This window comes from Dipodomys merriami, unplaced genomic scaffold (assembly GCF_024711535.1).
Source record: "Dipodomys merriami isolate MVZ:Mamm:240054 unplaced genomic scaffold, mDipMer1.0.p SCAF_57, whole genome shotgun sequence".
NCBI lineage: Eukaryota > Metazoa > Chordata > Mammalia > Rodentia > Heteromyidae > Dipodomys > Dipodomys merriami.
This window is the reverse complement of record NW_027206146.1, coordinates 7333787-7356776: the sequence shown is the minus strand read 5'-3', so window position 1 is coordinate 7356776 and position 22990 is coordinate 7333787. Positions and strand designations below refer to the sequence as shown.

Sequence of the window (22990 nt, the reverse complement as noted above, 5' to 3'; positions counted from 1 at the left end):
CTTAAAGGTGATTAATAAGAGGCTTTAAAACATTAGGAATGGAGAGGGGGGACCAAGATGGCGACGGGTCAGTAGGGAAACGCCACAGCTCTCCCCAACCAAAAAGAGAGTTCGAGTTCCAATGCTTAATCTCCCCAAGAGACCGACAACAACAAAAAGACGAACACTCAGAGAAAAGCAGGAGGTGGAAAATAACAAAAAAAGAAAGAGAGGAAAAGGAGAGAATTTCAGAGCAGATAAGAGCGAAGACCCCTCCCCCAACCTTTACTGGCCGCACAGCAGTGTGCCAAGCCGCCGGCCAGCTGGCCTGGCAGGGGCTGCCGGAGCCCTAGAGACACAGGGGGCTGCTTGCAGATCACCCGCGTACAAGCCACCTGAGGTACCGGTTTGCAGAACAGTGGATCTCCAGGAACAGAGAAACCTACCAGCCAAGAGTCTCCACGAGGATCGCATCCCCACCCCTCACTCTCCACCCGAGCAGAGAGGCTCCATCCCGCCAAAGCCGACCGGCACCGGCAGCGTGAGAAAGGGACCTGTCAGCAGACCACCTGCACAGAAGCCGCCTGAGGCACTAGACCCACCAGATCACGATCACAAGGACCCAGCAGGGGCCCGCCCGGGTCCCAGAGGCACAGGGGGCTGCCTGCAGATCACCCCCACAGGAGCCACCTGAGGCACCGGACCCACCCGTCCACTATAGCATCTACCTGGCGGGGGCTGCCCAGGTCCCAGAGGCACAGGGGGCTGCATGCAGATCACCCACGCAGAAGCTGCATGAGGCACCGGCGTCAGACCCACCGGATCTCTACAACCCTCTAAGAAGCCGCCTGAGTGTGGACACTGTGGACCCGACAGCTTCGATAGAGGCAGAGACAGAAAAGAATCACACAGAGCCACCACTGCCCAACCCAGCCCGCAACCACCCCAACTGAACTGGGATTGCAACAACTGACGACTTACACCACAAAACCAGCTCCAGGGTGAGTACCCCACAGAGGACAGTGTATCCCTCAAGGGAGACCATAGCTGGAGGGAATGCCCAAATCCTGACCTAGACTCCCTACCCCAACACCCAGATCACAGGACCCACTAAAACTGGGAACTGTCCGAGAGCTCCACCAACCTGTGGAGCACACAGCGCTGGCCAGGCCAGAGCAAGAGGGCCCCTGGAAGGGAGCTTAAATGCCCAATCCAGGAACAGCACCCCTGGGTCAAGACTACCTACAGTAGAAGAAATTTGAACTGTGTCCTCCAGGCTGCATAACCTAGGTGGTATACACATCAGCACAGGCCTAACGAGTGCGCTCCAGGCTGGGGCCGGAACCAGGCCTGGGGATCCGGCACCTGAACAACACAACCAACTCCTCCCAACTGAAGTACAAAGCTGAGCATACGCCACAACAGAGGGGAGAAAATCAGGAAACAGCACTCCCCGGGAAGCACGCCTGTGACAACAAAAGATCTGGAGGCTCAGGACAAGAGAAGCGCAAACCCCACCAAAACTCCACCCATATACCCTAGGCTGAGAAATGGGGCAACACAGCCTACCAGCACCTAATAGAAAGCAGGAGCTCAGGCTGATAAGGCGGCTCAGCAGTAGAGTGATAGTCTTGGATGTATGAGGTCCTGGATCTGATTCCTCAGCATCACAAAAGCAAAAAGGGTCAGAAGTGGTGCTGTGGCTCAAATGGTAGGGTGCCAGCCTTGAGCTGAAGAGCTGAGGGACAGCACCCAAACCTAGAGTTCAAGCCCACAACCAGCCCAAAACAAACAAACAAACAAAAACACATCAGGAGCCCATAGCAGATGCCTGTATTTGGGAGAGTGCATCCAGAGCATCTGATCTTCACAAAAGCACCCGTAGGAGCAAACACAAGCAGTCTAGGCTGCTCAACCCTTCCAAAGGCGGGAATTGCCAGCAATCTACAGCAGAGAGCTAAGAATCCTAAGTAGGTCAGACTAGCAGCTGAAAATAGGCTCCCAACAGAACCCACATCAGGCTACCAATACAGAATCAGCAACCAAGCAAAGACAGACACACCAAAACAAAATTGCAGAGCAGTCTCCTGAACCCCCATGCGAAAATCACAGAGAAAAAATCACAAGGTTTACCACCACCCAGGACAGCAAGCTCACCTCAAAAGCCAGCAGCCACGCAGGGGAGAGCCCCAGTGGGAGCAAAGCAGGAATGGAAGACAAAAGCTACATCCAAGGGTTGCTGAAGGCAATGACTCAAGAAATAAAGCGAGAAATTGATCAGAAATTGAAAGAGCACAAGGATGAACTATCAAAAGAGATACAGGATATAAAAAAAGAGTTGGATGCAAAAATAGAAGCTGCACAAACCTCAATAAGAAGTGAGATAAAGGCCAAATTAGAGGTAATACATACTGAGATCAGTACTCTGAGAACCAACATTGAATCCATAAAGGGATCCATTTCCTCCATGCAAACCACAATAGAAGCCACAGTCAACAGAGTGAATGAAATGGAAAGTAGAGTGTCAGATACAGAAGACAGAATACACCAACTGGACCAAAAAGTGACAGACATGGAAAAATCACTCAAATTAAACCAAAGGGAAATTCAAGAGCAAGCAGATAATGCCAAGAAACTTAATCTTCGTCTAATTGGAGTGGACGTAGGTGAAGAATTACAGAGCAAGGGAATGCAACACCTATTTAACAAGATAATCAATGAAGATTTTCCCCACCTCAAAAAAGAACATCTTACCTACATCACAGAAGCGTATAGAACACCCAACAAGCAAGATCCAGGAGAAACACTTCTAGACACATTATAGTAAAAATGATAGATCTGAATAATAAGGAAACAATCCTGCAAGCAGCAAAAATGAAGAAGAAGCTATACTACAACGGGAAAAAATTAGAATCACTGCAGATCTCTCCACACAGACAATGAATGCAAGAAAAGCCTGGGAAAGCACCATACGAGCCCTGAAAGTCAATAACGGCCAACCCAGACTGATATATCCGGCAAAGCTAGCATTCACATTCGATGGAGAACTGAAAACTTTTAAGAGCAAAGAAAACTAAATGAATACATAAACATTAAGCGAGCATTACAAAGAATTCTAAGAGGGGGGCACAACCTGAAGAAAGCAACCAGGAACTGGGACCTGCCCCAGACAGGCATTACTCAAAGTCTAACTGAGCAAGCACAGGAGGAAAGGAAAGAAGAAAAACTTAGGAAAACGGAATGGCAGGGACAACAATGCATCTTTGTATACTTTCTCTTAATATAAATGGGCTGAATTTGCCAATTAAAAGAAAACGAACTGAGGACTGGATCAGAAAACAAGACCCATCCATCTGTTGCCTTCAGGAGACCCACCTCTCAGCCAAACATACAAACAAACTCAGAGTGAAGGGTTGGAAAAGGATCTACCAGTCAAATGCCCCCAGTAAGAAAGCAGGTGTAACAGAACTTAAAAAATGGCAAAGCCTCCCATGCTCCTGGATTGGAAAAATTAACATCGTGAAAATGGCAATACTTCCCAAGGCTACCTACAAATTCCGTGCAATACCTATCATAATTCCAACTTCATTCTTCAAGGAAATAGAAGAGGCAATCCAAAAATTCATATGGAACAATAAAAGACCCCGAATAGCAAAAACGCTGCTCAATGTAAAGAACACTGCTGGAGGAATATCAATACCAAATTTTAAACTCTACTATAAAGCCATAGTAATCAAAGCAGCTTGGTATTGGCATAAGAACAGACTTCAGGACCAATGGAATAGAATTGAAAATCCAGAAATGAACCTACAGACCTATAGCCATCTAATCTTCGATAAGGGAGCTAAAACAATAGAATGGAAGAAAGACAGTCTCTTCAGTAAATGGTGCTGGCAAAATTGGTTAACTACATGTAGAAAACTAAAGCTAGATCCTTATATATCACCCTGCAACAGAATCAACTCCAAATGGATCAAAGACCTCAAAGTCAAAGCAGACACTCTGAAAACATTACAGGATGGAATAGGAGAAACCCTAGGTGTCCTTGGCTCAGGCCGAAAATTTTTGAATAGAGACACAGAAACACAACAAATCAAAGAAAGATTGGACAAATGGGATTGCATAAAGTTGCAGAGCTTCTGCATGGCAAAGGACATAGCTAGCAAGATCAATAGAAAGCCCACCGATTGGGAGAAGATCTTTACTAGCCATACAACGGACAAGGGTCTCATATCGAAAATATACTTGGAACTCAAAAAATTAAACCCCCCAACAACAAATCCTCAAAGAAACAACTGCCCAGTAAATCAGTGGGCGAAAGACTTAAAGAGAAACTTCTCTGAAGAAGAAAGAAGGATGGCCAATAGACACATGAAGAAATGTTCAACATCCCTAGCCATAAAAGAAATGCAAATCAAAACAACATTGAGATATCACCTCACCCCAGTTAGAACGGCAAAAATCAAGAACTCTAACAACAACCGATGCTGGAGGGGATGTGGACAGAAAGGAACCTTACTTCATTATTGGTGGGAATGTGAACTTGTTGAACCACTTTGGAAAGCAGTATGGAGGTTCCTCAAAAGACTTCACATAGAACTTCCCTATGACCCAGCAATCCCACTTTTGGGCATTTACCCAAATGTTTACAAACAAGACCACACTAAAGCTACCAGCACAACTATGTTTATTGCAGCATTATTTATCATAGCTAAGATATGGACCCAATCCAGATGCCCCTCAGTAGATGAATGGATCAAGAAAATGTGGTATATATACACAATGGAATTCTATGCCTCCATCAGAAAGAATGACATTGCCCCATTTGTTAGGAAATGGAAAAACTTGGAAAAAATTATATTAAGTGAAGTAAGCCAGGCCCAAAGAAACATAGGTCCCATGGTTTACACAATGGAATTCTATGCCTCATTCAGAAAGAATGACATTGCCCCATTTGTTAGGAAATTGAAAAACTTGGAAATATTTATATTAAATGAAGTAAGCCAGGCCCAAAGAAACATAGGTCCCATGGTTTCCCTTATTTGCAATATCTAGTATATGTATGAGTCAAGCGGAAAAGGTCAGATAATGTGATGTCAGGAAAATGAACCCTTAGATATGTATTTTAACGTTTTTTTCTTTCATGCATGTGTTTCTAACGCATTTATAAGATTATCTCTTTGTTGCTTTGTATGTGCCTCCCCCACAGTATAACCCCTGCTTTCACTATATTTGATGTCAGTATAACTTGTGGAGGAGATGGGGAAAAACCAGTTGTTTAAGGATACAGATGGGCCTGTTGCAACAATGAGAAGTACAAGTTGTCATGTCCTAAACGAGCTTTACATTGTCGGTGTGGCGGGGGAAGTGGGGGGGAAGGAGAAGGATTGGGATTGGGAGGGAGGGGGAGGCTGGGAAGGGATGTGAAGGGTAAACAAAGGAGGAGGCTGCAATGCTTGATAAGAAATGTACGCATTATCCTGCCCATGTAATTGTAACCCCTCTGTACAGTATGTTCACAAATACAATAAAATTAAATTAAAAAAAAAAGAAAGCAGGTGTAGCTATCCTGATATCTGACAAAATAAACTTTTCATTAAAATCAGTATGGAAAGACAAGGACGGACACTACATTTTAATACAGGGAACAATCCAAGAGGAGGATATTGCCATCATCAACTTATATGCCCCAAATATTGGTGCACCCAGATATGTTAAACAAATGCTCTCAAACTTACAGAATTAAATAGATCCCAATACGATAATACTAGGAGACTTTTTAACACACCACTCTCACCAAAGGAAAGGTCTACCAACCAGAGGAGTGGCAAAGAAGCTACCGAATTAAGTGAGGCCATACTTCAAGCGGAATTAACTGATTTCTACCAAGTATTTCACCCTAAAACAACGCAGTACACATTCTTCTCAGCAGCCCACGGAACTTTCTCCAAAATAGACCATATCATAGTTCATGCAAGGAACTTAAGCAAATACAAAGGGATCGACATAATCCCCTGTATCCTATCTGACCACAGTGGAATCAAGCTAGCTCTCAATAACAAAGCATACCACAGAAATTTCTCTAATACAAGGAAATTGAACAGCACACTCCTCAGAGAAGAAATAAAGCATTTCCTACAACTCAATGAAAATGAAAACACCTCACAAAGATACTTGTGGGACACAGCAAAAGCAGTCCTGAGGGGCAAATTTATTGCCCTCAGTGCCCACATCAAGAGAATGGCGACAGACCAAGTAAATAATCTCCTGTTGCAATTAAAACAGCTAGAAAAACAAGAAAAAATGTAACCTAAAATTACTAGACGAAGTCAGATAACCAAATTAAGAGCAGAGATTAACCAATTAGAGAATCAGAAAATCATAACCAAAATAAATTAAACATAAACTGGTTCTTTGAAAAAATAAACAAAATTGATGGCCCTTTGGCAAGATTAATTAAACAAAGAAGACAGGAAACCCATATTAACAGGATTAGGGATGCCACGGGAAACATCACAACAAGTACTCAAGATATCCTAACAATTCTAACAGACTACTTTCAAAAGTTATACTCTCTAAAGCAATAAAATCTGGCAGAAATGGATGCATTTTTAGAGAAATACAATTTGCCCAAACAGCATAGAAGAAGTAAACCAATTAAATAAGCCAATATCCTATAACGAGATACAGGAAGCTATCAAAAGTCTTCCAACAAAAAAAAAAGCCCAGGTCTGGATGGATTCACAGCAGAATTCTATAAGACCTTTAAATAAGAACTAATACCCATACTCCTCAAGCTCTTCAGAGAAACAGAGAAGGAGGGAGCTATACCAAACTCATTCTACGAAGCCAATATCACACTCATCCCCAAACCATGCAAAGACCCAACCAAAAAGGAGAATTACAGGCCAATTTCCTTGATGAACACAGATGCAAAGATCCTTAAGAAGATTCTAGCTAACAGAATCCAGAAACACATAAAAAATTATATACTATGACCAGGTATGCTTCATCCCAGAGACGCAGGGATGGTTTAACATATGTAAGTCAATAAATGTAATCCAACACATCAACAGAGCCAAGGTCAACAATCACATGATTATCGCCACAGATGCAGAAAAGGCCTTTGATAAAATTCAACATTCATTCATGCTAAAAGCTCTGGAGAAAATAGGAATAGAAGGAACATTTCTAAAAACAATAAAAGCCATTTATGACAGACCAATAGCCAATATTATACTTAATGGGGAAAAGCTACAACCAATTCTCCTAAAATCAGGAACCAGGCAAGGATGCCCACTGTCTCCACTCTGAAAGACCAAAGCCCCCTCGGATACTTTCGTCAACGGGAGGGCTCCCCAGAAAACTCAGACTCCAGGCCGGGTGATGCAATAAACATGAGGATTTTATTTGACGTTTGTGCAAACAGACTCTCTGCGTTGGTCAGTCAAGAGCCCTGAACAGCGGTTACAAGACTTTTTAAAGGCAAAACCCACAAGATTAACGCATAACACAAAGCATCTCGTGATTGGTCCATTTAAAGGTCACCATATACACCAACAATCACTTTGCCATGCGGGAAATTTTGTAACCCTCTTTGTAAAATGACTGGCCCATGGTTGGTTTAAGGGGGGTTTACATGGTTACAGGCCTATGCTTGGTTGACATTTGGCTTAGCTTGTGGTCTTGCCAGGTGGTCGTTCTCTCAAGGTCCTGTCCGGGGAATTTCTAAATGGGAACTGAGGAACACGTACTGTCTGTTCTTTATCTATGACCACTGACCTTGTCCTGGGGCTAGCATCTGGTCCCTCAAACTTCTTAACTCATTTCTGGGAAGGGAAGGGTCAGTGCTAGCATAAGCAAGTTTACAGAAGCACAATCAGAAGTTAGCAAATTAGCCAATTGTAAAATGGATGCAGCCCTAATTTTTCTAATTCTTCACACTCCTCTTCAATATAGTCCTGGAACCCTTCGCCAGGGCAATAAGGCAAGAAAAAGACATTTAAGGGATCCGCATAGGGAAAGAAGAAGTTAAACTATCCCTTTTTGCAGAAGACATGATACTACACCTTCACGATCCCCAAAACTCCATCCCCTGCCATGCCTACTCCGGTGGAGTCTGCTTAGCATGGGAAGCCTGCTTTCAGGCCTGAGAATGGGGCTTCACCGAGACCTATCTCTGAGAGTGGGACGTCACCAAAGTCTACCTCAGAGAATGGGGCTTCAAAGAGACCTATCTCTGAGAATGGGACTTCGCCGAAGTCTACCTCAGAGAATGGGGCTTCAAAGAGGCTTACCTCCTGGAAAGGCTGGCAAGCCCCTGGGAAAGATGTGTTTCTGTTCCTGTTTTTCTTTTCTTCACTGTATAGGAGTGCCTATTAATCTTTTACTGTTCCTACTGCTCATTGTACTTACTCATGCTCAACGTTCCCTTATTCATGGCTCTTTCTTAAGGGTGTTGACGACTCCAACATCTGATAAGTGTCTTAAAAATATGACTAACTCACCAGAGTTATGTGCTACCCTGAAAGCCCCTCTTATAGAGGCTAGTAGACAAGTCATAAGTAAATATAAAAGTATTGGGGGCTTCATGATGTCACTTCAGCAGAAGGAATTGTTTGTAAGAGATTTACAAGAAGCTGTAGGAGTGGCTAGAGCAGAAAGAGTGTATGGCTACTGGGGACTTTCCTTTAATCCTAAAAACATATACAATAGATTCACATAGATATCCTGTAGATAAGAAAGATATAGAGGGATATTTAGACCAAAAGCTAAATAAGATTCCTAAAAGGTTGGTAGATGAAAGATGACAATGGCTTATCAGAGGAAAATGGTGGGATCCTCCCTTATCTAGAGGACCCCAGAGACTTCCCCTAAATCCATAGCCTTTTACAGGTGTGTATGATAAGGAAGACAATTGCTGGGAAAACTACTTACGAGAAAGAACTTCCTGTTACTCTCTTTCATTTACTGAGAGACTTGCTAGATCTAGGCCTCCTTGGTGCTTACTATTAAAGAAGGAACAAGAAAGATCTTATGGGACAGTGAAGGCCTCTATAGAAAAAAGTAAACGATTATGTGAAAGGATAACAGAAAAGACACTATGAGCTTAAATTTGATATATGGCCAGATTTAACTAAGTATACTGAATATCATGATTTTTGGCCACACATTGCGAACCCTCTAAGCACAATTGCTTAGAAAATATTTAAAATATATAAAGTACAAAACTAAACAAAAGTAAGAGATGCATAAGACAGGATCTTACTCCAAATTGTGATATGTTAATGCTGTTAAATAATGTGGATAGGGCTATAGCTGCAGCTTTTATTCTGCCTGTCCCTGGATTTGAAGAAGGGGTCCAGAAAGAGTGCAGCAGACAACCTTGTATTTTCAACCAAATGACAGATAAATAAATCAAGAAAGCAATCAACAAATCAATCAATCAATCAATCAATCAAGAAATGAAAAGGGGAAGAACAATAAAATTACACAGTGGAACCACAACAGATTGTTTGCTGTTGAAAAACCATTTAGGCTGTGAACTGTTTGAAGAACTGAGCTGCTTTAAGATAATTGGCAATTCTCAAAGGATTCAGAACCAGCTAAAGTAGCTCAAACAGGAGCTGAAAAAGTTAAAATTCAGTGATAACTGGGGACTTCCAGAATAGTTTTCCTGGTTTTTTTTTTTGCCTTTCCTGAGCCCAAGATCCTCTATTTTATGGATTATCCTGCTAGCCTCCTGTCTATTTCAATATTTATCTTCTAGCATGCAGCTTACCCTAGCTCAAACAAAAATGAGAATTATGCTTTCTGAAATCATAGGAAAAGGGGGAGCTCTGAGAGGATAAAGAATTGGGAGGATGGAAAGCCTCCTCTGAACATGAACTCTTAGAATCCTGAGAGCTTCCTGGAAAGGTCAATCGCTTCTGGATTGATAGGACTTCATATTTCTTTCTTGGGTGTAGGCTAATTCCACATCAGACCTTCTGGGATCTTTGGGATAGACAAAAATCTATGTGAACTCTAAGTCATTTGCTGCTCACTCCTGCTGCTTAAGGTGAAGGAGATATTTATTACTTGAGGGAGATGATACCACACAATGGGTGCTTGTGATTAAGATTGTATTGTAGTATTGGTGCTTGTGATGTCAGGGAAATTGTGATCTCACTTTGTACACGTACACCCCTGTGCTCTACTCAATAAATACTTTGTCCAATGGACTCAGGGCACCGGGAGCTGGCAAAAGGCTCCAGGCTACTGGTGTCCCAAACCTGAATTCCACAATCTGTAGTCTGTTCTGGCCTCATCCCAGGTTGTCCCAAGTTGGGACAGAGCTTCCACTCAAGATCAGTGGGGAGGAGAAGACAACCCCTTCCCCAGGACATCCAGGAAACCTCAGGCAGCCTCCTGCCATGGGCAGCCCACTGTCCCCACACGAGGGACCCATGCAGCCTTTCACGCAGGTCGTCTTTGCTAAACAGAACAGTAAGGCATGTTTGTCAGCCCTCCGTGTCGTGGCCCCATTGGTTTCAGCAAGAACCCACAAGGGTCCCTTTGTGCTCCTCCCCTGTGTGTGGTTGCCACCCGTCCTGGTGATTGCACCAAAGATGTGACAGGCAAAGTCAGACTTCCTGATTGGAATGACAGACAAATGCTATGATCTCAACCCAGTCCGGTCACCTCCATAAGTTGGGGACACAAGTCTTCATCCCAACAGCAAGGAGCTAAATCTGGACTTAGTCCCATGAGAAAAGCTCCGGAGGAAGTCCCACCATCTTCTCCTGGAATGTTTCTTCGAAGGCTTGGGTCTGGGCTGGGGTGAAGTGCTTCTTCCAGTCCCCCGTGATACCTAGGCTGTGAAAAAACAATGACACCAGACTGGGTCAGGGCAAGAAGGCGCTGTCCCTTGGTGTCCCTTCTGCCCTCTGCCTGCTCCGAGGGTGAGGCCACAGATCTCCCTGGGAGATGGACTCCACAGCCACCACGCTCCATGTCCAGTGCTCTCCTCTCAAGTTCTTCTCCCTGCCAACAGAGGGGCACATCCTCCCCAGATGTGTGGGAGTCAGGAAGCTCAGGATGTGGTCTCATAGTCACACAATAGCATTTTCATTTAATCGGAATTTGAATAAAGTTTTTATATAATTGTTAAGTGTGTGTATGTGTGTGCAAGTGTGTGTCTATACAGGAGTTTGAACTCAGGGCCTAGGTGCGGCTTGGTGTTATTTTCTGCTCAAGCTTCATGCTCTACTACTTGAGCCACAACTCCATTCTTTGTTTTTTAGGTAGTTTACTGGAGAGAAGGAATCTCCTGGACTATGCTACGCCATCAGTATTTGAACTGTGATGTTCAGATCTCAGGTTCCTGGGCAGCTAGGATTACAGGCCTGAGCCATGGATACTCAGCTGGTACTTACACTTTGTTTTCTTTTCAGATCCACTTACTATCACAAGATTTGTTTTTCTGTTGTAGGACTTAAACTCTGGGCCTGGGCAGTGATCTTGAGCTTCTTTTGCTGAAGGCTTGGCACTCTACCATGTGAGCCCCAGCTCCACTTCCGGTTTCCTTTATTTTAACACAAGCTGGAAGTGAACAGCCAGCCTGTTCCTGGGTGATCCCTGGTCAGGAGTGTGTGGTTGGAGACCAGATTTCTTTCCCTGGCTTCTAGCACCTCCTTCCCTGGGACATTTCCATACCTTTCCTGGTGATTTTGAAACCAGCAGGTAGAAGGTCCTCTGGGACATCAGGGATGTTGGACATCTTGTTCTCTTTCATTGACTGGAAGGAACTGTTCTCCAGTACCAAGTCCAGCTCTCCGGGTTCCAGCGCCTTCCCCAGGAACCCACAGATCCTCTCTACCATGCTCCTCAGGTCCTAAGGAGAGAAAAACATGGCTGGAGTATAAGAGGGGACAACACAGAGCATGACTGAACAGAATTGAGCAGGAGAAGACAGAAACAGCAGAAGGCCCTGGTAGAAGCAAGGATGGGTGGCCTGTGGAGTTGATGGCATGACTCAGTGGGTAGAGCACCAGCCAAAAGCAAAACATCAGGTACTGAGTTCAAGACTCCTTCATGAAACAAAAAAAGGAAGAAAATGAGCATGAGAAGCATGCAGGAAGGAATAACACACAACAGGATGTACAATGTTGACATAGAAGGTGGGATGGAGACTGGGGGGAGGATATTGGGGTAAAAACATAGTGGAGAAACAGGGAGATGGTAGAATGGGTGGAGAGGGCAGTGGTGGGGTGCATGTAAAATCAATCGTTACCTTTTTCGTCTGCTGATAACTAAGGACCAGCACGTTCTCCTTTTCCCTCATGGACATCCAGCCTGGGACTTGATCAAACCATGACCTGTAAGATACTGCAGGGGGAACAGTGGGCCAGCGTGAAAATTCTCCACCATTCCCGATTTGAATGTTGGTCTCAGCACTGATTGCTCTGGTCCCTGGCACCTTCACCAGGGTGTAACTGAGAATTCAGAACTCAGGCTGAGTGCCTTCCATGCCAGCTTGGCCCAAATCCATCACTTGCACAACTGAGCACAAGTCTGAGTGGAAGGTCTGAGCTGTGACACACGCACACGAGGCAGCTTCCTTCCCTGCCCATGGCTTCCAGCAGGTCAGTCTGCAGAGGCCTTGGCGTGCTTTATTCTACTAGAAAAATCTTTGCTTGAAATCAGGGCCAGATCTCTGTCCCTCGGTTTCTACACTCCTCTCTACCACGTGAGCCACATCTTCAGTCCCTGCATCATGATGATTGAGTGGGAATGAGAGCCTCAAGGACTTTCTGCCTGGGTGGGCTTCCAACTCTGTCCCTCAGCTCTCAGCTCCTGAGTAGCTGAAATTATACGCGTGATCCACCAGCCCTGACTATAGATCCAAGTGTTAAGAGATGTTGAATCAGGGGAGAAAAAGCTCATCAGGCACTCCTACTGGTTGTGAAGCTAAACCCAGAGGACCTGAGACACCAGATGAGGAGGTACATAGAGCACAGATGTGGGGTCCCCCACCCTTCATACCCAACTCAGGCCATGGACCCCTGACAGAACCATGGAGAAGTGACAAAATTACAAGCATGAGGAATGACCCAGAACTTTTGTATGACTAGAAAGAGAGTGATCCTAACTTCAAGTGAGAAACTCTGACACGGACAGCAAAACAAATTTAATTTAAAAATACGTAAGGAAGGTAGAGTTGGGTTGTGTGGGAAGCCAGTGAGAAACTGTGAGCCAACATCTGGGAGTAGAGCACACAGGAGGGGGCGGGTCCTCCATGGCTACGGAAGCTCCAGGGGCTCAAAACACCTTGGGACCTTCCATCATGGGAGAAGTCTGGTGCTGCCTTTAGCCAATGTGAGTTCTGGGATGAGGAAACTTTGGACCCACAGATGGTGAGATTTAAAGGAGACCTTGCAGGGAGGGGACACTCAAAGAGGTTTAAATTCTTCTCCATTCACTTCACAGTCTACTCACCATGTCCTTGCAAGAACCATTCAAAATATTGTTCCAGTGACTCTGGTTTCTTAGATAGATTTGTAAGACGCCGGAAATTATAACCAGATATAAGGACATCCTTAGGATTTCTGATGACATAGATCATCTTCAAGGAAGAAAGGAGAGAATTAAAAAATATTCTCATCATTTCTTTCACTCTTGGTGTTCAGAGAAATTCTAGCCATTTTTTGCTCCAACAATGAAATATCTGTTGATCTTTTGGTTGTGCATTAGTTTGTGAAATACTTTTCAGAGTTCCTACAATCCAATCACTTAGCCTGGCATAAAACAATGGTGGGACAACGCATTTCCTTAACATATCAGGGATCTTTATCTACTAAACACAGGAGAGCAGACGCTGCTTAGACTTTCTTGGCTACAGATTTACGAGTTGTTCTGCAAACATCATTGAAACATCTGGGCATGGGTGGCTCTCACCTGTAACCACAGCTACTCAGGCAGCTCAGATCTGAGGATCATAGTTTGAAGCTAACCCAGGCAGAACAGCTCATGAGACACCCATCTCCAATTAACTACCTGAAAACCTCAAGGGGAGCTATGGCGCAAACTGGCAGAATAACAGCTATGAGTACAAAAGCTCAGGGACAGCTGTGAGTTCAAGTCCCAGGAGTGGCACAAAAACAAAACAAAAATCCATTGAAGGAGGGAGCTGAAATGATACAACAGAGATTTCACAGCACAGACACCCATTTCTATGGTATTCAGGAACAAATCTAGGTAGCCTTGTGCCAGGGAAGAGTGTGCATCGTGTGTGATGTGGGCTGGGCTGGGGAAGAGGGACAAAGGCTCCTGGTCTGATCTGGCCATGAGCACCAGGTGTTTATTCACTGCACAGCCTTCAGAGTCAGACCACTGATACCAGGTCACATGACATTGAAACTACACAAGCTCAATTTTCTTTTTCTTTTTTCTTTTCTTCTTCTTTTATTTTTTTTTATATCAGGACCTAGGTGCTGTCCCTGTGTTTTGATGCTCAGGCTGGAACTTTACCACTTGAAGTGCTGCTCCACTTCTGGCTTTATTTTGGATAGCTCATCAGAGATAAGAATCACTTGGCCAGCAGGGCACTGGTGGCTCACGCCTGTAATCCTAGCTACTCAGGAGGCTGAGATCTGAGGATCGAGCGCGGTTCAAAGCCACCCCAGGCAGGAGAGAGCGTGAGACTCCTATCTCCAATAAACCACTAGAAAACCGGAAGTGGTGCTGTAGCTCAAGTGGTAGAGCGCTCGCCTTGAGCTGAAGAGCTGAGGGACAGTGCCCAGGCCCAGAGTTCAAGTCCCACGACTGACAAAAAAAAAAAAGAATCACCTGGCCTTTCCTACCTGGGCTGACTTCTGATCTTGATCCTCAGATCTCAGCCTCCTGTTTAGCTGGGCTGACCACACAAGGCCTGGGTATCCACTTAAAGCACAGTTTGGTTAGTCTTTCAATTAGTCATCCAGTTCATCTGTCAGGGATTACACAGCCATGGTCCACATATTGGAATCTGGTTTGGTCTGAGGACCCTCAATTCATGAAGGAGTGTCTGGGGTCCTCCATGAAGTACAGAAGGAGACTGCCAGACCTGCTGGGTATGTGGATTTTTAAGAGGAAAAGGCCTTGATGGAACAGTTATTGGGCACTGATCACTGACCTTGGCCTTGGAAGTGAAGAAAGACTTGGGGAAGAGTTGGATGGGGAGGTTGGAGGAGATGAGGGGGGGGACCCTCCTTCCTCTCCTCTTTGAATTCATATCCACTTGTAGTCTCGATCCATGGGGAACAAACATATGTGGGTACAGATCGATCCCAGTTGGGATCCCCCTTGGTGTGAATCAGAGAGAGAACCTCAATCAACCAATGGGTTCCTGGAGCAGAAAGCAAAGCAGAGGTCACTCATTTCTGTCTGAATTCACAATATTATATATATATATATATAAACACACACACACACACATACACTTATACATACATGCACACCCACACATATATAATGGTAAAGCCTATGTAACATAGACCTTACAGATATAAACTTCCTCAGGTATGCAATCTGATATGGATAACTAGTGTTTAGTGTATTTTAATCATAGCTCACTCAGTGCCAGTATTTTGTTATCTATTAAGTCTACACTGTCCATGACAACTGAATAATGATTTGCTTGCCACCTGCATTTACCCACACCATTTTCTTATCACCTGCATGACTTTGGCAATTCTGGGCCTTGTATGTGAGTGCAATAGTACAGTTTGTTTGGTTATTTTTTGCACTATGGCCTTGACTCATGGGGTTTCAAATGGCAAAATGCGCTGATAATAGTAGAGCATCGGTCTAAGTAGGAAGCATTATGCTCACCTTTGGTCCTCAGCTCCACCCATTTTTGAGCTGCTCCCTGCCCTGGTGATCTTGCCATACAGCTGGCCCCTCCCTCTCTCCACCCAGACCCACCTGAGCTCCCACCTACCTCACTTCTTACCCCCAACCCCTGCTGCTGCTAGATAGTGGAGGTGGTCATGAGCTCTCTCTGTGGGGGAGAAATGGCTCCTCTAATAAACCTTGTAACCATCATTCTACTGTGCCTGCCTGCCTCTGCATGGTCCCCTGGGAAGCATGTGATGGATCCTTCCCTGAGCTGTCTGCATTTTCAACAGTGTATAATATTCCACTTTGATCTCTCAACTTGTTTGGGATTGTGCAGCCATTTCTCTGTGGATATTTGGGTTTAATGCAGCTGTCAGCTGTTGCTGAAATCCTGCAGTGCCCCCACTGGCTGTGGTTTTCAGCACATTCCCTTGCAGTGTGCCCTCAGTGCTCCCTCCCCACTCCCCGTGCTCCTTCACACAGGCTCCCTGGCCTGCCAGTGCCTTGTGTTTACCCCAAGTTTTCCAGGTTCTAACTATGGCCCATCATGATTCTTCTATTTGAGATCATGCTTTTTCTCCAGGTAACCTCAAAATCATCCTTTTCATTTTATGAGCTATGGAGCACCTTAAAAACACCTATTTAAAAAACTGTGCTGCCAACCCTGGAGCTTGAACAGGGCCTGGGCACTCTCCATGAGCTGTTGTGCTCAAGACTGGCCCAAAAGTACACGGCCACGGGTCTTCAATAATCAGCTACTATACCATTCCTGCGTGGGACACAGTTGGGAGTGAGGCCACAGCTCTGGCCTTTCCCATGCAGCCACAGTCCCCTCTGCTCACCTGATTTGGGGTAGGTCATTGTGATGATGTCTTCGTCCTTCAGCACCAGCTCCTCATGGATTGCTTTTAGATGTTCAGGGCAGAAATCCACAACAGAGAAAGGAATGCCCTGGTACCACACGTAGCCCTGAGCCATGGCAGAGTCCTTGGTGCCTGGGTCTTGGTCCCAGGCCACTGCCACTGCCACTGAAGAAGTGGTGACAGAGTCTGGATGGTGAAGACAATCATTAACTAAGATGAATTGGTTATAAAAAAAAAACCCTGTGATTGTCCCCAGTGATTTTTATTGGGCAACTCTTAAATCATGCAAAGGGTGAACTGTGCTATCTGATCCTCAGTTCATGGCAGAAAACTAGAAATACAAGAGGAAATAGGATAGGGCATAAGATTAACTGATATTTCTGAATGCACTAATCCTTTATTTTGAGAAGAGGTGTAGATATCAGAAAAAAATCCTAGAGAGGGAAGTGCTCTAATTCTGGATCAACACCCCAAGTTCAATCTACTAATATCACTCCAAGATCTTTGCCAAGATTCCTCAATGCATTGTCCTTCCAATTTCCTCTGTTTCCCCTAGGATCTCTCTCCACTCCAGGATGTCAGCCATGATCCCCCAGGTCATGGGTCTTCATGATTCTTTAGGTCCCTGGACACAGGGACATTTTCTCAGACTTTTTTTCTTTATCCTGACCTTGCAGATTTGAGAAACAACAAATAATTCTGTAACTTTATGGGGATGGTGTGTGTGTGTGTGCGTGTTTGTGTGTGTGTGTGTGTGTGTGTGTGTGTGTGTGTGTGTGTACACACCACAGAAACTGATTTCTCTCCTTCCTTCCTTCCTTGTTTCCTTTTTTTTGTAGTTGTTCAAGGGGATTGAACTGGCCCTGGGTCTCTAAATTTTTTAGCTCAAGGCTAGTGCTCTACCACTTGATCCACAGCACCACTTCCTGCCTTTTCTGTTTATGTGGTGCTAAGGAAGCGAACCCAGGGCCTCATGAATGTGAGGCAAATGCTCTACCTCTTTGCCACCTTCCCAACCCCCAGGAATCCATTTCTATGATGTTCAGGAGTGATGAAATCTAGGTAGCACTGCACTGAGAACTCTTTGGGGTTGGCCTGGTGTAGGCTGAACCTGGGAAGTGGAATGTTCTCTCTGGAAGATAAAGCCATTTTTTTTTGCCTTCCTGGGGCTTGAACTCAGGGCCTGGGCACTGTCCCTGTGATTTTATGCTTAAGATTAGTGCTCTGCCACTTTAGCAACAGCTCCACTTCTTGTGTTGTTGGAGATAAGAGTCTCTTGGCCTTTCCTGCCTGGGCTGGTTTACAACTTTGATCCTTACTTCCTGATTAGCTGGGATTACAGGCCTGTGTCACTGGTGCTTGTTTTTTTTTTTTTTTTTCTCTTCCAGTCCTGGGCTTGAACTCTGGGTCCAGGTGATATTCCTGAGCTTCTTTTTCTCAAGGTTAGCACTATACCACTTGAGTCATAGAACCATGGCCGGCTTTTTCTGTTAATGTGATGCAAATAATTGAATCCAGGGCCTCATGCAAATGAGGCAAGCACTCTACCACTGAGCCAACTTAACAGTGCTATTTTTTTTTTGTGTGTGTCTGGGTGTGGGGCCTGAACTCTGGGCCTGGGCGCTGTCCCTCAGCTCTTCAGCTCAAGGATACCGCTCTACTGTTGTACCCCCTGTCACAGGACCCCCACCAAGAAGACCACCGAGAGTCAGAAGTTCTGAAATGCAAGAGCAAGGCTTTATTCAGGTGGGCTGCAGCTCAGGCCTTGTCCTACACACCGACTCAGTGGAGCTTAGGAGGAGAGCCCCAAGCTGAAATATCACAGGGTTTATGAAGACAAAAACTGCAAAGTTACAAAAGGAGGAGAGAAAAAAAATCACAGACTGACAAATTTACAGCAACTAGAGGTGTCATCAGGGCATTCCAAGGTTATAAGAGGTAGTAGGGAGTTATCAAATTGGCTGGGTCTCAATGGGCTATCTGGACATTCCAGAGCAGTTAAAACTTAGCAGGGAGTAATTGGTGGTCTGTTTATCTTGGGCCAGCTTGACTTCTCCTGAAGTTTGTGGGGACCCAAGGCCAGCTATAGTACAAAGTGTGGCCTGACTTGAGAGTAGCTTTGTTCAAGTAATCTACGGTTTAGCAGTTTCAGCACAAACAAGATGGTTTCTGAAATTCAGGTGGGCCCAAGGTTAATATGAACAACAGAAGGGTTACTGCTTTGAAATGAAGCCACTTTTAACTCTTCACTACCACTTGAGCCACAGTGCCACTTCCGGCTTTTTTCTTTTTGCTTATGTGGTGCTGAGGAATCGAACCCAGGGTCTTAGGCATGCAAGGCAAGGGCTCTAGCACTGAGCCACCTTCCCAGCCCTTAGTGGTATTTTTTGTAACTTTCATTCTGTTGTAAAGATACTGGACAGAGAGGTTACAGTTACATGAGTAAGGTAATGCTGAGGATTTTGTTAATGCCAGTCTTGTGTTATGTGCTTCCTATGGTCTGAGTTGTCTGCATTTTAAAAACTGAGTAACATTCCATTTTGATCTCTTAAACTGGTTTGGATGATGCAGCCATTTCTCTGTGGATATTTGGGTTTAATTTCCTGGCCCTCTACCGTGTTAGCCACAGGTCTTGAATAAAGGAGCTACTATATGGTCCCTATGTTGTAGACAGCAGGAGGGAATGGGGGCTGCAGGCCTGGAGATTCCAAGGCAGAGCACTGGATGTGGAGCTATGGCTTGGGTGGTAGAGTCTGAGCTTTGAGCGAAAAACTGAGAGACAGTGCCCAGGCCCTGAGTTCAAGTCTCAGGACCAGCAAACACTTGAATAACATAGCGCTTGATACATTCCCATCCTTACATTTCTTTTTTTTTTTTTTTTTTTTTTTTAAATTTTTTTTACCCATCCTTACATTTCTTACTGACATTTTTGTGCCAGACCCAGCAGTATGGAACCCAAGGACATGAATGTCTCGCAGGGTATTATGGGGTGGTGTCCACTCACATATCCACCCAGGGCCTGGGCTGTGACCCCGTGAGACCTAGGCTGTGATGTCATCGCGCCCTCTCAGGTGTGATGGTATCCCCTGAGAGGCGATCTCTCTTCCACTCCTGATTAGGAAAACTTGACCAAAGCCTGCCTAAAGCCCAGTCAATAGCTACAATTTAAAATGTGGTGAGTGAGGAAGCTCATCTCCAGGCTTTGAAAAATCAACACGTCCCCATGATCGACAAAAAGAACAACAAACACACACACAAAAAAGCACCATAAACATTCTTGGGGCTGGGAAGGTGGCTCAGTGGTAGAGCGCTTGTCTTGCATGCATGTGGCCCTGGGTTCAATTCCTCAGGATCACATAAGCAGAAAAAACAAGAAGCGGCGCTGTAGCTCAAGTGCTAGAGCACTAGCGTTGAGTTGAAGATCTAAGGGACAGTTCCACGGCCCAGAGTTCAAGCCCCAGGACTGACCAAAAAAAAAAAAATCAACGTGTCTACCCTCCCATAGTAACTGAGGAGGACCAGCTTAGCAGACTGGGAGTTGTCTTACAGGTACTGAGCAAAAATGAAGTGATTGATCAGGGAAGAGGTAACCCAGCCAGGATAAAGAGCTATCACTTCTGTACATAGCAGGCAAGGAGGCCTGGAACCTTTGGTTGATTTCAGAGCCTGGTTAAAGATAATCTTCATAAAACTGTAACTGCAAACTGAGTTAAGAGACTAACTTCTAAGGTGAGAAGTTGGCTCAGTGGTAGAGCGCTTGCCTTGCATGCCTGAGGCCCTGGATTTGATTCCTCAGCACCACATAAGCAAAAAGAAAAAAGCCAGAAGTGTTGCTGTGGCTCAAGTGGTAGAGAGCTAGCCTTGAGTTGAATAGCTGAGGGACAGTGCCCAGGCCCAGAGTTCAGACCCCAGGACCGGACCCCCCCCCCCCAAAAAAAAAGAGAGACTAACTTCTCCAAATATATACCATTTAAGATTGGTAATTTAGTGTCCAAAGGCTTTACACTCCATCAAGGCTGCAAATGGCGATGTTACAAATCATATTAAAGTCTGTAATGACATTGGCTCCTCTGCTGCATTCATAATGGGACCAACCATGAAACATCTTAAAATGTTTTAGATGTGCAAAAAATGGGATAGTTATAAAGATATTGTTCCAAAGGTAAGAACTCCTAGCAATATTCAGAGGCTCTTGAAGTAGGATGGGGGTTGCCAGACCCTTCTATAAACTTCTCTTACATCTATGAATTGATTTAGGAAGAGTTCCCTCATTTTGCCCACTTTTCTTTACAGACCCTGAAGACTAGAAGCCTCGGACATGTTCAAAGATCCATTTGTATACTAATATGCCTTGCTAACAAGTTGTCTAAACATTTTCTGTTCTTTGTCATCTAGTTCTCAAATAGCTGTGAAAAATGTTGTTTGTTATGTTTGTATTTTGTCTCATAGTTGGCTTTGTGTTGTCTGTCTAATACTGACCACACAGTTTTATCATATTGGACAAAATAATGGTACTTTGCCATTGGAATTCCAAAGAACCAATGGCCCATATATATATATATATGTATATATATATATATATACATATATATGCATATATATACATATCCATATATATACATACATATATATACATATACATATATATATATATATAGATAGATAGATAGATAGATAGATAGATAGATAGATAGATAGATAGATAGATAGATTTTTTTTTTTGTCAGTCATAGGGCTTGAACTTTGGGCCTGAGCATTGTCCCTTAGCTCTTCAGCTCAAGGCTAGCCACTGTGCCACTTCCAGTTTCCTGGTAGTTAATTGGAGATAAGAGTCTCATGGGCTTTCCTGCCTGGGCTGGCTTTGAACATGGATCTTCAGTCTCAGCCTCCTGAGTAGCTAGGATTACAGGTGTAAGCCACAGGCACATGGCCAACTTTCATTTTTATAATCTAATTGAGCATTAAAACTCTTGTACATAGGGGCTGAAAAGGTGGCTCAGTGGTAGAGTGCTTGCCTTGCATGCCTGAGGCCCTGGGTTTGATTCCTCAGCACCACATAAGCAAAAAGAAAAAAAGCTGGAAGTGGCGCCGTGGCTCAAGTGGTAGAGCAGTAAACTTGAGCTGAGGAGCTGAGGGACAGCGCCCATGCCCAGAGTTCAGGCCCCACGACCGGACTCAAAAAAACAAAAAAACAAAAAAAAAAACAACCCCAAAACAACAACAAAAAAAACTCTTGTACATAAGTATGAGTGTAAGTATATGTTAAACTGTTCAAAATAATCTAGTATTTTAATGCTTAAAATGTGTCATGACGGTGTGAAAAAAAAACAGGTCTGGGAAGGTGGTTCAGTGCTAGAGTGCTTGCATGCATGAGATCCTGGGTTCAATTCCTCCGCAACATATAAGCAGAAAAAGCCAGAAGTGGTGCTGTGGCTCAAGTGGTAGAGTACTTGCCTTGAGCTGAAGAGCTCAGGGACAGTGCTCAGGCTCAGAGTTCAGGCCTCATGACCGACAAAAACAAACCAATACAAATCCAAAAACCAAAACAAGTTTCCTTGAGCTGAGAAATGCATTTGGGAGGTAAGACTTGTCTTAAATGTTCGTTTCCAAATATAGAAATGAGTAAGACGAACCACTTAAGGTTTAAGTAAATGTCTGATGGCATGAGTGTGTCTTAAATCTATAAGATAAAGAACTTATTGGTAAAGTTAATATGTAGCTACATTGGCTGTGATTTAAATAAGGTTAAAAGTAATGTACTGTAATACTAATATTTCCTACTTTATGCCAATTTCATATAGATGTTTCTCTCTTTCCCTTTCAGACATACACTAAAAACTAACAGTAATATAGGAAATGTGATTAGTATTCCTAAAAACTGCTCCTTGGGATGTATTAAAAATTAAACTCTTGCCCTTCTTGTGCGTTCTGTCTCCTCCGTGGTCTGTGCTTGCCTCTGGGTGAAGGGGCCGGCGTGAACTCTCTCTGCCTTCCTCCGCGCCTCTGGCAGCCGGCAAGTCTCCTGCAATCTCACACCCCGTGTAACCCTCCTCGCCGAACATGATGCCCCCCAAAAGGCAGGTGATGGAATTAAACCACCCCCAATCATTGGAAGATTTGGAACCTCACTGAAAATTGGCATTGCTGGATTACCAAATGTTGGGAAATCTACATTCGTCAATGTATTAACTAATAGTCAGGCCTCTGCAGAAAACTTCCCATTTTGTACTATTGATCCTAATGAGAGCAGAGTACCTGTGCCAGATGAAAGATTTGACTTTCTTTGTCAG

General features: G+C 44.4%; 1 pseudogene; it reads right to left on the bottom strand.

Annotated features, from left to right (window-relative positions):
* Window positions 1–10718: 10718 nt before the first annotated feature.
* On the bottom strand, window positions 10719–16815 carry LOC138812489 (sulfotransferase 2A1-like; annotated as a pseudogene).
* Between the last annotated feature and the right edge of the window lie 6175 nt (window positions 16816–22990).